At 44.1% G+C, this 11,328-nt stretch overlaps 1 non-coding gene across 1 annotated transcript; it reads left to right on the top strand.

The window, feature by feature from the left end:
• Positions 1-11,018: 11,018 nt before the first annotated feature.
• On the top strand, positions 11,019-11,090 carry TRNAW-CCA (transfer RNA tryptophan (anticodon CCA)). The gene has a single exon. It is a non-coding gene; the product is annotated as a tRNA-Trp (tRNA).
• The last annotated feature ends 238 nt before the right edge of the window (positions 11,091-11,328 follow it).

Here is an 11,328-nt window from a genome sequence, read left to right as displayed (position 1 = left end):
TCTCCCAGCTATAAAATGGGATAATAATCTCGGTAAACCCTTTCTTCCATTCTTAGATTGCCCCAAAGATGAATTTTAATCCTATAAAAATCTACTTTGAACACCAAAGTGGAAAGAGCTGCACAGACAAAACGACATAATTACAGAGCTGCTTGGTGAAACAGCTCTTGCCTTCTGACTACCGTGAACCCAGACGACAAATTTTATTGGATTTTCCCGCTTTGTTTCACCACCACTTAATATATGATGCATCCGGTTTCCCACTGAAAGGACCTCGAACTCCTTGGAGAAGTCTGATGTCCTATCTGGGGCTTCCCTGGTGGTCCAGCGGCTGAGACTCCGCGTTCCCAATGCAGGAGGCCCGGGTTCCATCCCTGGTTGGGGAACTAGATCCCACAGGCCAAAACTAAGACCTGGTAAAACCAAGTAAGTGAATAAATAAAAATATAAATATTCTTTTAAAAGACAGCAAAGAAATTAACAAAGACAATAAGGACATTTCAAAAGGACCACGGGAGCTTCAAATAAGCTCCCATTGTTAAAAAATGGGACCGTCTTAGCTTCAAAAAGAATATTAATGAAAACGGTCAAAAATATCAACATTTAAATTTATCAGCTTATAAAATACTTTAAAAGCCTGATTCATGAGTAATATGTTCATTTTCATAATTCTGACAGTTTCCCAGGTATATACATTTGTGAAAACCCATCAAGGTAAACACTTTAATATATGTAGTTTATGTCAATTATTTTGTTTGTTGCTGTTATTTAGTCACCAAGTTGTGTCTGCTCTTTGGTGACCCCATGGACTGTAGCCCACCAGTCTCCTCTGTCCATGGGATTTCCCAGACAAGAATACTAGAGTGAGTTGCCATTTCCTTCTCCAGGGGATCTTCCTGATCCAGGTAGCAAACCCACATCTCCTGCATTGCATACGGGCTCCTTACACCTCAATATTAATATATTAAATAATCAAATTGTATACTGTTGGATGATGCTAAAAACCAACTCATTATTTTGAAAATTAGTAAACAAAGGGAGAAAATCAGCATTTTTCTTTCCAATGCAAACTGTACTGAGAATAACCAAATAGTGGATGAAGTTCCTCCCTATACCTTCCCATTAATAAATAATGAAGGGATCCCTAATACACTAATGACTGTAGACATAAATCATCAACAACTGCTAACATCACAAAAGACAACCAGACATTATCTGTCTTTTGATGGGTGAAAACATCATCACCTTTAAACTTGTCAAATCGAATCCAGTTCTGATGTAGGCCTCTAGGTCCAACTATCAATTTATAGGAAGGACAGAAGAAAAGAGAAGAGACAGTGGGAATTCCACAGGACAAAGCCTGATTTCTTTATACGTATTTATAATCTTATCTATTTATCTTTTATATTTATTTTTGGCTGTGCTGGGTCTTCCTTGATGTGCAGGCTTTTCTCTAGTTGTGGCAAGCGGGGCTACTCTGCAGTTGCAGTGCACAGACTTCTCACTGCAGTGAGCGCTCTTGTTGTGGAGCACAGGCTCTAGGGGTTGGGGGCTTCAGCAGTTGCGCTCCTGGGCTCCAGAGCACGGGCTCAATAGTTGTGGCTTATGGGCTCAGTTGCTTCGAGGCATATGGGGTCTTCCCAGATCAGTGATCAAACCCATATCTCCTGCATTGGCAGGTGGATTCTACACCATTGAGCCACCAGGGAAGCTCCAAAGTCTGATTTCTTTACCAAATAAATTACAAGAGAGAAGAACCTGTACATTTAAAAGAAATGTAAAAGACATACCAGGGACTCCTCTGGTCTTCCAGTGGTTAAGTCTCTGTGCTTCCAGGGCAGTGGGTATGAGTTCAGTCCCTGGTGGGAGAACTAAGGTCCCACATGCCACATGTCAAGTGGTACGGCAAAAAGCAAATAAATTAACAACAAAATAGAGGCATATCACCCAACATAGTATGTGAGCCATTTTTAGATCTGAACTCAAAGTCACAAAATTTATGAAATTTATAGAACAACTGAAAATTAAAAATGGATTGGGAATTCCCTGGTGGTCCAGAGGTTAGGAGTCCGCACTTCCACTGCAGGGGGCGTGAGTTCAATCCCTGGTCAGGGAACTAAGATCCCACATGCCATGTGGTAAGGCCAAAAATATAATAAAAAATAAAATTTAAAAAAATGGATTAAATACTTGGTAGTAGGAAATTATTGTTTATTGTCTATGGTGTAATACTGTTATCATGGTTATGGGTTTGTTTTATCTTTTGGAGATGAAATATTTGTGATGAAAATGTATGGTACCTGAGGTTTGCGTCAATATGACATGGGAAAGTAGAAATGGGTAAGGTTGGCCATCAATTCATGGTTAAATAGTAAGTACATTGACATTCATTGTAGTATTCTCCTTATTTCTCTGTTCAAAATATTTTATAATAAAAATATTTTTGAAAAATAGTAATCATCTCTACATCCCCTTGCCATGTTAGCTAACTCTCCATCATACCATCACCCAGCAGAGAAATGGACCCCGTAACATTAACCCCCTGGGGCAATTCACGCCTGTTAATATTTAGAAAATACTTTGAAGCTTAAAGATGAAAGATACCAGATAATTGTAAGGTATTATTACTGTATTAAAATTAAATAAAAGACTCCATAAATTTGAAAACCCAAATATGATCACTACCTACCTTAAGGTTTGGCTCACATGGAGAATGAGCTTCCTGAGAAATGCCCATAAAAAGCCAATAATCAAAGGTTGCTTCTAACAGCATTCTTTTCCACAGGCAACACTGCCCCTAGGCAGAGCAAATCTGAAGCAAAATTATTAAGGAAATTGAGTTCCCCTCAGTGTTCCCCCATCTTCCTGTTCAGCATACATCTTGGGCTACTCCTATTCCCTCCTCTCTGCCACTAATGAACCCATGCTACACCTGAGCCCTCAAAAGTACCCTGCCAATCAAAACTTCATCCATGTTATTGAACAAACATTGATTGTCTATTCTGTGCCGGCAACACAGATATGAATTAAGTTCATATGGTATGGACAAAGTGCCAGCAGAAGAGAGGGAATAACTAACTCTCTATGGGAGGATCTGGAAGAGTGTCACCAGGCCAGTGACATTTATCCTGCCTTATGAAGGATACGGAGCCTTCAGGTGGAGTCAAAGGAGAAAGGTACTCACGGTGTATGAGCTAGGTTCTCCAGAATCTGAACCAGTAGGATGTAGAGAGATAGGTGTGTGCATGCTCAGTCATGTCTGACTCTTTATGACCCCATGACTGTAGCCCACCAGGCTCCTCTGTCCTTGGGATTTCCCAGGCAAGAATACTGGAGTAGGTTGCCATCTCCTCCTCCAGGGGATCTTCCCAATCTGGGGATTGAACCCATATCTCCTGCATCGACAGAAGGCTTCTTTACCAGTGAGCCACCTGGAAAGCCCATAGAGATACATGGAAAAGGAAACTGATTCTAGGAATTGGCTCATGTGGTTATGGAAGCCCAGAAGTCCCACCATCTGCCCTCTGCAAGCTGGAGGCCTAGGAGAGCCAGGGGTGTAATTCAGGCCAAGTCCTGAAGCTCCAGAACAGGTACAGGAGGACATGGAGGTCCCAGCTCATCAGGGAGAGTGAATTCACCTCATTTTGCTCTGTTCGAGCTCTCAGCAGATTAGAGGCTGCCACCCACCTTGGGAAGGGCACCTGCTTCACTTAGTCTCCTAATTCAGATACTAGTCTCTTCCAAAAACATCTCACAGACATGCCCAGAAATAATATTTTACCACCTTTCAAGGCATCCCTTAGCCTGGTCAAATTGGTACCTAAAATAAACCATCGCACAAAGCAAAGACAGTAACACAAAAACATCATAAGATGTGGAGACAGCTTACTTGCAGATGGAGGAGATGCTTTTGGAAAGCTGGGTGGATCAGGTCTTGAAAAGCTGTACAGGGACTTCCCCAGCGGTCCATTGGTTAGGACTCCAAGCTTCCACTGCAGGGTTTGATCCCTGGTCAGAGAACTAATATCCAACAAGCCATGTAGTGTAGCCAAAACAAAGCAAAAGAAAAGAAAGAAAAAGAAAAGTTCCGTACACTGTGCTGGAAACTTTATCCTGAGGGCCCCTGGAAGCTTTTTAAGGGAAAAAAAAAATGCTTTGTTGGAATCTGTGTTAGGCTGAACATTTACTCGTCTTTGGAACCTGTGAGATTATAAATTTCTTGCCTGGGCTTGTTCTCTCTTGTAACCCCAGTTCCCAGGACAAAGTCTGACTCTTACAAGGGTCAGACTTAAAGTCAGTCATTTCCCTTTTTTTTTTTAAAGACACAATAGCTACAAACAATGCTTTGGAAAGGAGCCTGAGGGAGAAAACAATAAAAGAGGCCTCTTTCCCTTAAAATAATTCTAACCTAGCAACAGGAGTTAGTGTGACATTCATTCCCACTTTAGGATGCTGGGATGTCTCTTCTCTAAAGTGTCCCTTAGAAGAAACTGAAAAGGGACTTAGAGGTCAGAGGTCACATCACCACGCGTAAGTATTAAGGTTCTTGTACAAAGGGGAAGAGAAAATGTAGAGACTTTCCCAGTGATTCAGTGGTTAAGGCCCTCCCAATGCAGGGAGGGTCCATCCCTGGTCAGGGTGCTAGACCCTGCATGCCAGCACAGCCAAGTAAATGAAAACTTTTAAAAAGAAGAAGATCCTGCATCCTCCCTGGGAAATTAGGTCAGAGGAGGTGCATCACTGGTGCAGCTCAGAGCAGTATTTTCCAAGGAAGTTAGTTTCAGTCTGTGGCAAACTGGGGTGGTTAGACATCTGAAAGGGCTTTCCTGGTGGCTCAGTGGTAAAGAATCTGCCTGCAGTGCAGGAGACCCAGGAGACGAAGGTTCAATCCCTGGGTTGGAAAGATCCCCTGGAGGAGGGCATGGCAAGCCACTCCAGTATTCTTGTCTAGAAAATTCCATGGACAGAGGAGCCTGGTGGGCTACCATCCATGGGGTCACAGAGTCAGACATGACTGAAGCAACTGACCACAGCACATAGTGCACAAACATCTGAAACATCAAGAGTACCACTGGGAATTTGGAAAGAGTTGTTAACTCTCAGAGAGCTCAGGGGTTTCGACTGTCCATAGACCACAGGGAGGAAGTCTCGGTTGGAGGTCCCAAGTTTTGTTTCTCCAAGATAATCTACTTAGGTCCCTTGACGTAACTTGATTCCTATTTTCTGCATTTTTATCCTCCTTATTCACAGACATTTTGAGAACTTTTGTGATGTTATTAATTTATTAGAAATTACTAGCCATGGATAATTCTTTTTTTTCCCCTATTGTTCCACCATTGACAGCCTGTCATCTGCAGCAACTATAGTTTAGTGACTATGGTGTGTTTGACCAACTTGGACTTTTTCATTGGTTGAATCTGTTTGTGGTTCAGTTGATCTAAACATCAATCATGATGCACAATTGGCATGGTAATCTCTCATAAGTTACAGTCTCGCTGCACAAAGTTTATAGCACCTTTACTAATTCTGTTGCAAATATACTGGAGTATCTATTGTATTTGTCTGTGCTTGTTTTTTAAATTTTTAATTTAGAAGTCCAGGACTTCCATGGTGGGCCAGTGGTTGAGAGTCTGCCTGCCAAGGCAGGGGATGTGGATTCGACCCCTGGTCTGGGAAGATCCCATATGTCACAGGGCAACTAAGCCCACCAGCCACAGCTACTGAGCCCACGCACCCTAGAGAGCCTGTGCTCTGCAACCAGAGAAGCCACCACAATGAGAAGCCCACACAACACGAAAAAGAGTTGCCCCCACTCACTGCAACTAGAGAAAGCCTGCGTGCAGCAACAAAGACTCAGTGCAGCCAAAAATAAAATAAATAAATAACTTAAAAAAAAAAAAAAAAGTCAAAAGTACTGCTCAAATAGTAAAGCAATGGTTTGTTTTTCCTCCTCATTTGAGGAGGAGGAAAGTGAAATAGAAGCCTCCACTTGCCTGCCAGCATCCCCCGCAAACTTGCCCAGATAGCAGCCTATATCAAGCTTTGGCCCCGTGACATCTGATCCCGCCTCTCAGCCTGTCAGTTTCCTCTCCTGCCTTCCCTCCCCACACACCTCGTTTATGTCTGTTCCCATGCTGCTCCAGTCCCCGACTCCCGTGCCACTACAGCTCCAGAGCCCATCCTGACAGAGCCAAAAGGGGCAAAGAAGACTTTTGTGGCTGCAGCAGCACAAAGAATACCTCCTATTGTGTGGGTTGGTAGTGTTTCAGGGCTAAGGAAAAGTGAAAGTGAAAATCGATCAGTTATGTTTGACTCTTTGCAACCCTGTGGGCTACACAGTGCATGGAATTCTCCAGGCCAGAATATAAAGCCCCGGCTAAGGAAGATCCAAATCATACCTTCTGGTGATGGTTTTCATCCTGCATCTGAATTCTCATGATGCTGTGCTCCCCACTTCCACCCCTGGTTCCTACCTAAGCACCCAGACCTATTAGATCAAGCAACGCTTTGCTGCTCCAGATCTCCAGCCAGGGCGTGGACTCTTGCTGAGCGTCCTGGAGGGAGACGTGCTAGATCCCCCTGTACTGCCCACCTGCTTAATTTTCAAGTGGAGTCTGCTTCCTGAATCCCCCAGGGCAGCTTGGAACAGCTTGCTTGGGACTTCCTATGTCCACTACTGGGCCACACTGCCTACTCCTGTCCCTGGACAGACGTCCTCAGGTTCCTTATCTAACCCTCTGCCAAGCCTTCCAACATGGGCCCCCAAAGAATCACAAATGAAGACTGTTCCCTCCCCAGGGCTTCCCTGGTGGTCCAGTGGTTAAGAATCTGCCTTGCAATGCAGAGGATGTGGGTTCAATCCTAGGTTGGGGAACTAAGATTCTGCATGCTGTGGGGAAACCACAGCTGGAGTCCGGGCAGTTCACAACAGAAGATGCCAGGTGCCACAACTAAGACCCAAGGCAGTCAAGTAAATAACTATTAAAAAAATAAAGTAAAAAGACTGTGTCCTTCCCTTGGTGGGAATGTAAAATAGTGCAGCCATACAGAAAACAATATGGAGGTTCCTCCCAAAATTAAACATAGAACTACTTTCTGATTCAACAATCTCACTTTTGGGGATATATTCAAAAGAAACTATGTCACTATCTCAAAGAAATATCTGAACTCTCATGTTCATGGCAATATTGTTTACAATAGCCGAGGCATACAAACAACCTGAGTGTTCATCACTGGGTGAATGGACAAAGAAAATGTGGTCTAGACATAAAAAGCTTCCCTGATGGCTCAGTGGTAAAGGATCAGCCTGCCAATGCAGGAGATGCAAGTCCGATCCTGGGTCAGGAAGATCCCCTGGAGAAGGAAATGGCAACCCACTCCAGTATTCTTGCCTGGGAAATCCCATGGGCAGAGAAGCCTGGTTGGCTACAGTCCATAGGGTTGCAAAGAGTCCGACACAACTGAGCATGCAGCACATACACACAATAGAATATTGTTCTGCCTTTAAAAAGATGGAAATCCTACCATTTGTGACAACATGGATCCTGGGGGACGTATGTTAATTAAACAAAATTAAGAAAAATACTGCATGTACTAGAGGGTAGACAGGAAGTTTTCTCATCACTCACACGTAAATAACTATGTGAAGTGATGGATATGTTAATTAACTTAAGTGTGGCAATTATTTTACAATGTATAGGTATTTCAAAACATCCAGGGAATTACCCAGCAACCCAGTGGTTAGGACTCCATGCCCTCACTGCCAAGAGCCTGGATTCCATCCCTGGTTGGGAAACTAAAGTCCCACAAGCTGCACAATGCAGAAAAAAAAAAAAAATCCAATTATATGCCTTAAATATATACAATTTTTATCAATTGTACCTCAATAAAGCCAGGGGGAAAATACAATTTTCTTGTTCTAATTGCTTTCCTCCCTTCTAGTCCAAACCTACCCATCTTCCCTTGACTGTCCCCTACCATGAAAATCTCTCCTTCCCTCAAGTCCTCCTACGCTGAAAAGCAGAACTACAGTTTAGTACATAATTATGGCCTTCCTTTATTTGCTCCCTGCCTTGTGTGTGTCACCTCTCACCACCTAATTTGTAAACGCATTAAGTGCAGAGACCAAGCCTCTCTATGCTGTCTCATTCCTATTAGGCTGACTTATTCATTAATTCATCAGATATCTTAGGGGTTACTCGGTCCCAGGCACTGTCGTTCTAGATACTGAGATGCAGGAGGCAAGGTGGCAAAATATACAGGATTCCTGCTCTCAGGATGAGAAGACAGACAACCAAACACTTACACAAATCAATGTAAAATTACGCCAGAGAGCCACTGTGAAAAACAGTATGGCAGTTCCTCAAAATATTAATAAGCGAATTATCAGATGACCCAGCAATTGCACCCCTGGGTGCTTTGTCAGAAGAACTGAAAGCGGGGCTCAAAAACATATTCATGCACCCACGTTCACAGCAGCATTACTCACAGTGACCTAAAGGTGGAAGCGATCCAGGTGTCTGTCAACAGACGAATGCATAAACAAAACGTGGTCTGTCTATACAATGCAATATCGTTATCCAACCTCAAAACGGAAGGAAATTCTGACACATGCAACAACATGGATGAATCCTGAGGACATTGTACTAAGTGAAATAAGCAGGTTGGACCATAAAGAAAGCTGAGCATCGAAGAATTGATGCTTTTGAACTGAGGTGTTGGAGAAGACTCTTGAGAGTCCCTTGGACTGCAAGGAGATCCAACCAGTCCATCCTAAAGGAAATCAGCCCTGAATATTCATTGGAAGGACTGATGGTGAAGCTGAAACTCCAATACTTTGTCTACCTGATGCAAAGACCTGACTCATTGGAAAAGACCCTGATGCTGGGAAAGATTGAGGGCAGGAGGAGAAGGGGACGACAGAGGATGAGATGGTTAGATGGCATCACTGACTCAATGGACATGAGTTTGAGCAAGCTCTGGGAGTTGGTGATGGACAGGGAAGTCTGTCGTGCTGCAGTCCATGAGGTTGCAAAGAGTCAGACACGACTGAGCGACTGAACAACAGTTGTCAAACTCACAAAGACAATGTAGAATGGTGGTTGCCAAGAGCTGAGGGGAGATGAAGTGGAGATCTGCTTTGTGAATGAAAGATTTGAGATGAAAAGAATTCTGGAGCTGGATGGAGGTGACGGTTGCACAACCACATGAATGTACTAACACTACTGAATCCTGCACTTGAAACTGGTTCAGACAGTCAATTGTATGTTATGTATATTTTGGCACAATTAAAAATCATTTTTTAAATGACCAAACCAAAAACCTTACAATCAGACACGAGAGCAACAAAAGCAAGACCAGGATGCCCTGAGGAAGTGATGCCAGAACTGAGTTATATGTGGAATCTAAAAACAGGATACAAATGAACTTATACACTAAACAGAAATAGAGTTACAGATATAACAAACAAGCTTATGGTTACCAAGGTGTCGGGGTGGGGGGGAGGAGGAAGATTGGGATTGACATACACACATTGTGTGCTCAGTCTCTCAGACATGTCCTACTCTTTTCGACCCCATGAACTGCAGCTCTGCCAGGCTCCTCTGTCCATGGGATTTTCCAGGCAAGAATACTAGAGTGGGTTGCCATTTGCTACTTCAGGGGACCTTCCCAACCCAGGGATCGAACCGGAGTCTCCTATAAGTCACCTGCAGTGGCAGGCAGATACTTTACCACTGCGCCACCTAGGAAGCATGTCACATACACACTGCTGCTGCTGCTGCTAAGTCGCTTCAGTCGTGTCCGACTCTGTGCGACCCCATAGACGGCAGCCCACCAGGCTCCCCCGTCCCTGGGATTCTCCAGGCAAGAACACTGGAGTGGGTTGCCATTTCCTTCTCCAATGTATGAAAGTGAAAAGTGAAAGTGAAGTCGCTCAGTCGTGTCCGACTCTTCGAGAACCCATGGACTGCAGCCTACCAGGCTCCTCTGTCCATGGGATTTTCCAGGCAAGAGTACTGTATATGAAATAAAAATTAATAAGGGCCTACTGTATAGCACAGAAACTTCTCTACCCAATACCCTATAGTGACCTATGTGGGAAAAGAATATAAAAAAGAGTGGATATATGTAAATGTATGGGCTTCCCAGGTGGTGCTAGTGGTAAAGAACCCGTTTGCCAGTGCAGGAGATGTAATAGACACGGGTTCGATCCCAGGTTGGGAAGATCCCCTGGTAGAGGGCATGTCAACCCATTCCAATATTCTTGCCTTGAGAATCTCATGGACAGAGGGTCCTGGCGGGCTACAGTTCATGGGGTTGCAAAGAGTCAGAAACGACTGAAGCAATTTAGCATATATGCATGTAAATATATAACTGATTCACTTAGCTGCACACCTGAAACTAACACAACATTGTAAATCAACTCTACTCCAATAAAATTTTTAAAAATTAATAATAATAAATTAAAACAACAACAGCAAAGTGCAGTGCCTCTGGTGAGATGGGAGATAAGGTTAGCTTGGTAAGATTGCCAAAGTGAGACCTGGCTTTTAGCTTGTCAAGGCTATGGTTTTTCCAAGTGGTCATGTATGGATGTGAGAGTTGGACTGTGAAGAAAGCTGAGCACTGAAGAATTGGTGCTTTTGAACTGTGGTGTTGGAGAAGACTCTTGAGAGTCCCTTGGACTGCAAGGAGATCCAACCAGTCCATTCTGAAGGAGATCAGCCCTGGGATTTCTTTGGAAGGAATGATGCTAAAGCTGAAACTCCAGTACTTTGGCCACCTCATGAGAAGAGTTGACTCATTGGAAAAGACTCTCATGCTGGGAGGGATTGGGGGCAGGAGGAGACAGAGGATGAGATGGCTGGATGGCATCACTGACTCGATGGACGTGAGTCTGAGTGAACTCCGGGAGGTGGTGATGGACAGGGAGGCCTGGCGTGCTGCGATTCATGAGGTCGCAAAGAGTCGGACACGACTGAGCGACCGAACTAAACTGAACTAACTGCCCAAAGTGTTCCTTGGTGGCTCAGAGGTTAAAGCGTCTGCCTCCAATGCAGGAGGCCCAGGTTCGATCCCTGGGTCGGGAAGATCCCCTGGAGAAGGAAATGGCAACCCACTCCAGTATTCTTGCCTGGAGAATCCCATGGACAGAGGAGCCTGGTAGGCTACAGTCCACGGGGTCACAAAGAGTCCGACACGACTGAGCGACTTCACTTTCACTTTCACTTTAACTGCCCAAGGGAAGACGAAGCCTTTGTTATGGTAATGAACGGGGAGTCCTCTGCAGGAATCCGAACTCCACCCGACGCTGGGCACCCGGGCCAT

Source organism: Bos mutus, chromosome 8 (genome assembly GCF_027580195.1).
Source record: "Bos mutus isolate GX-2022 chromosome 8, NWIPB_WYAK_1.1, whole genome shotgun sequence".
NCBI lineage: Eukaryota > Metazoa > Chordata > Mammalia > Artiodactyla > Bovidae > Bos > Bos mutus.
Note: the sequence above shows the minus strand (reverse complement) of the source record. Positions and strands in the feature narration are given on the sequence as shown.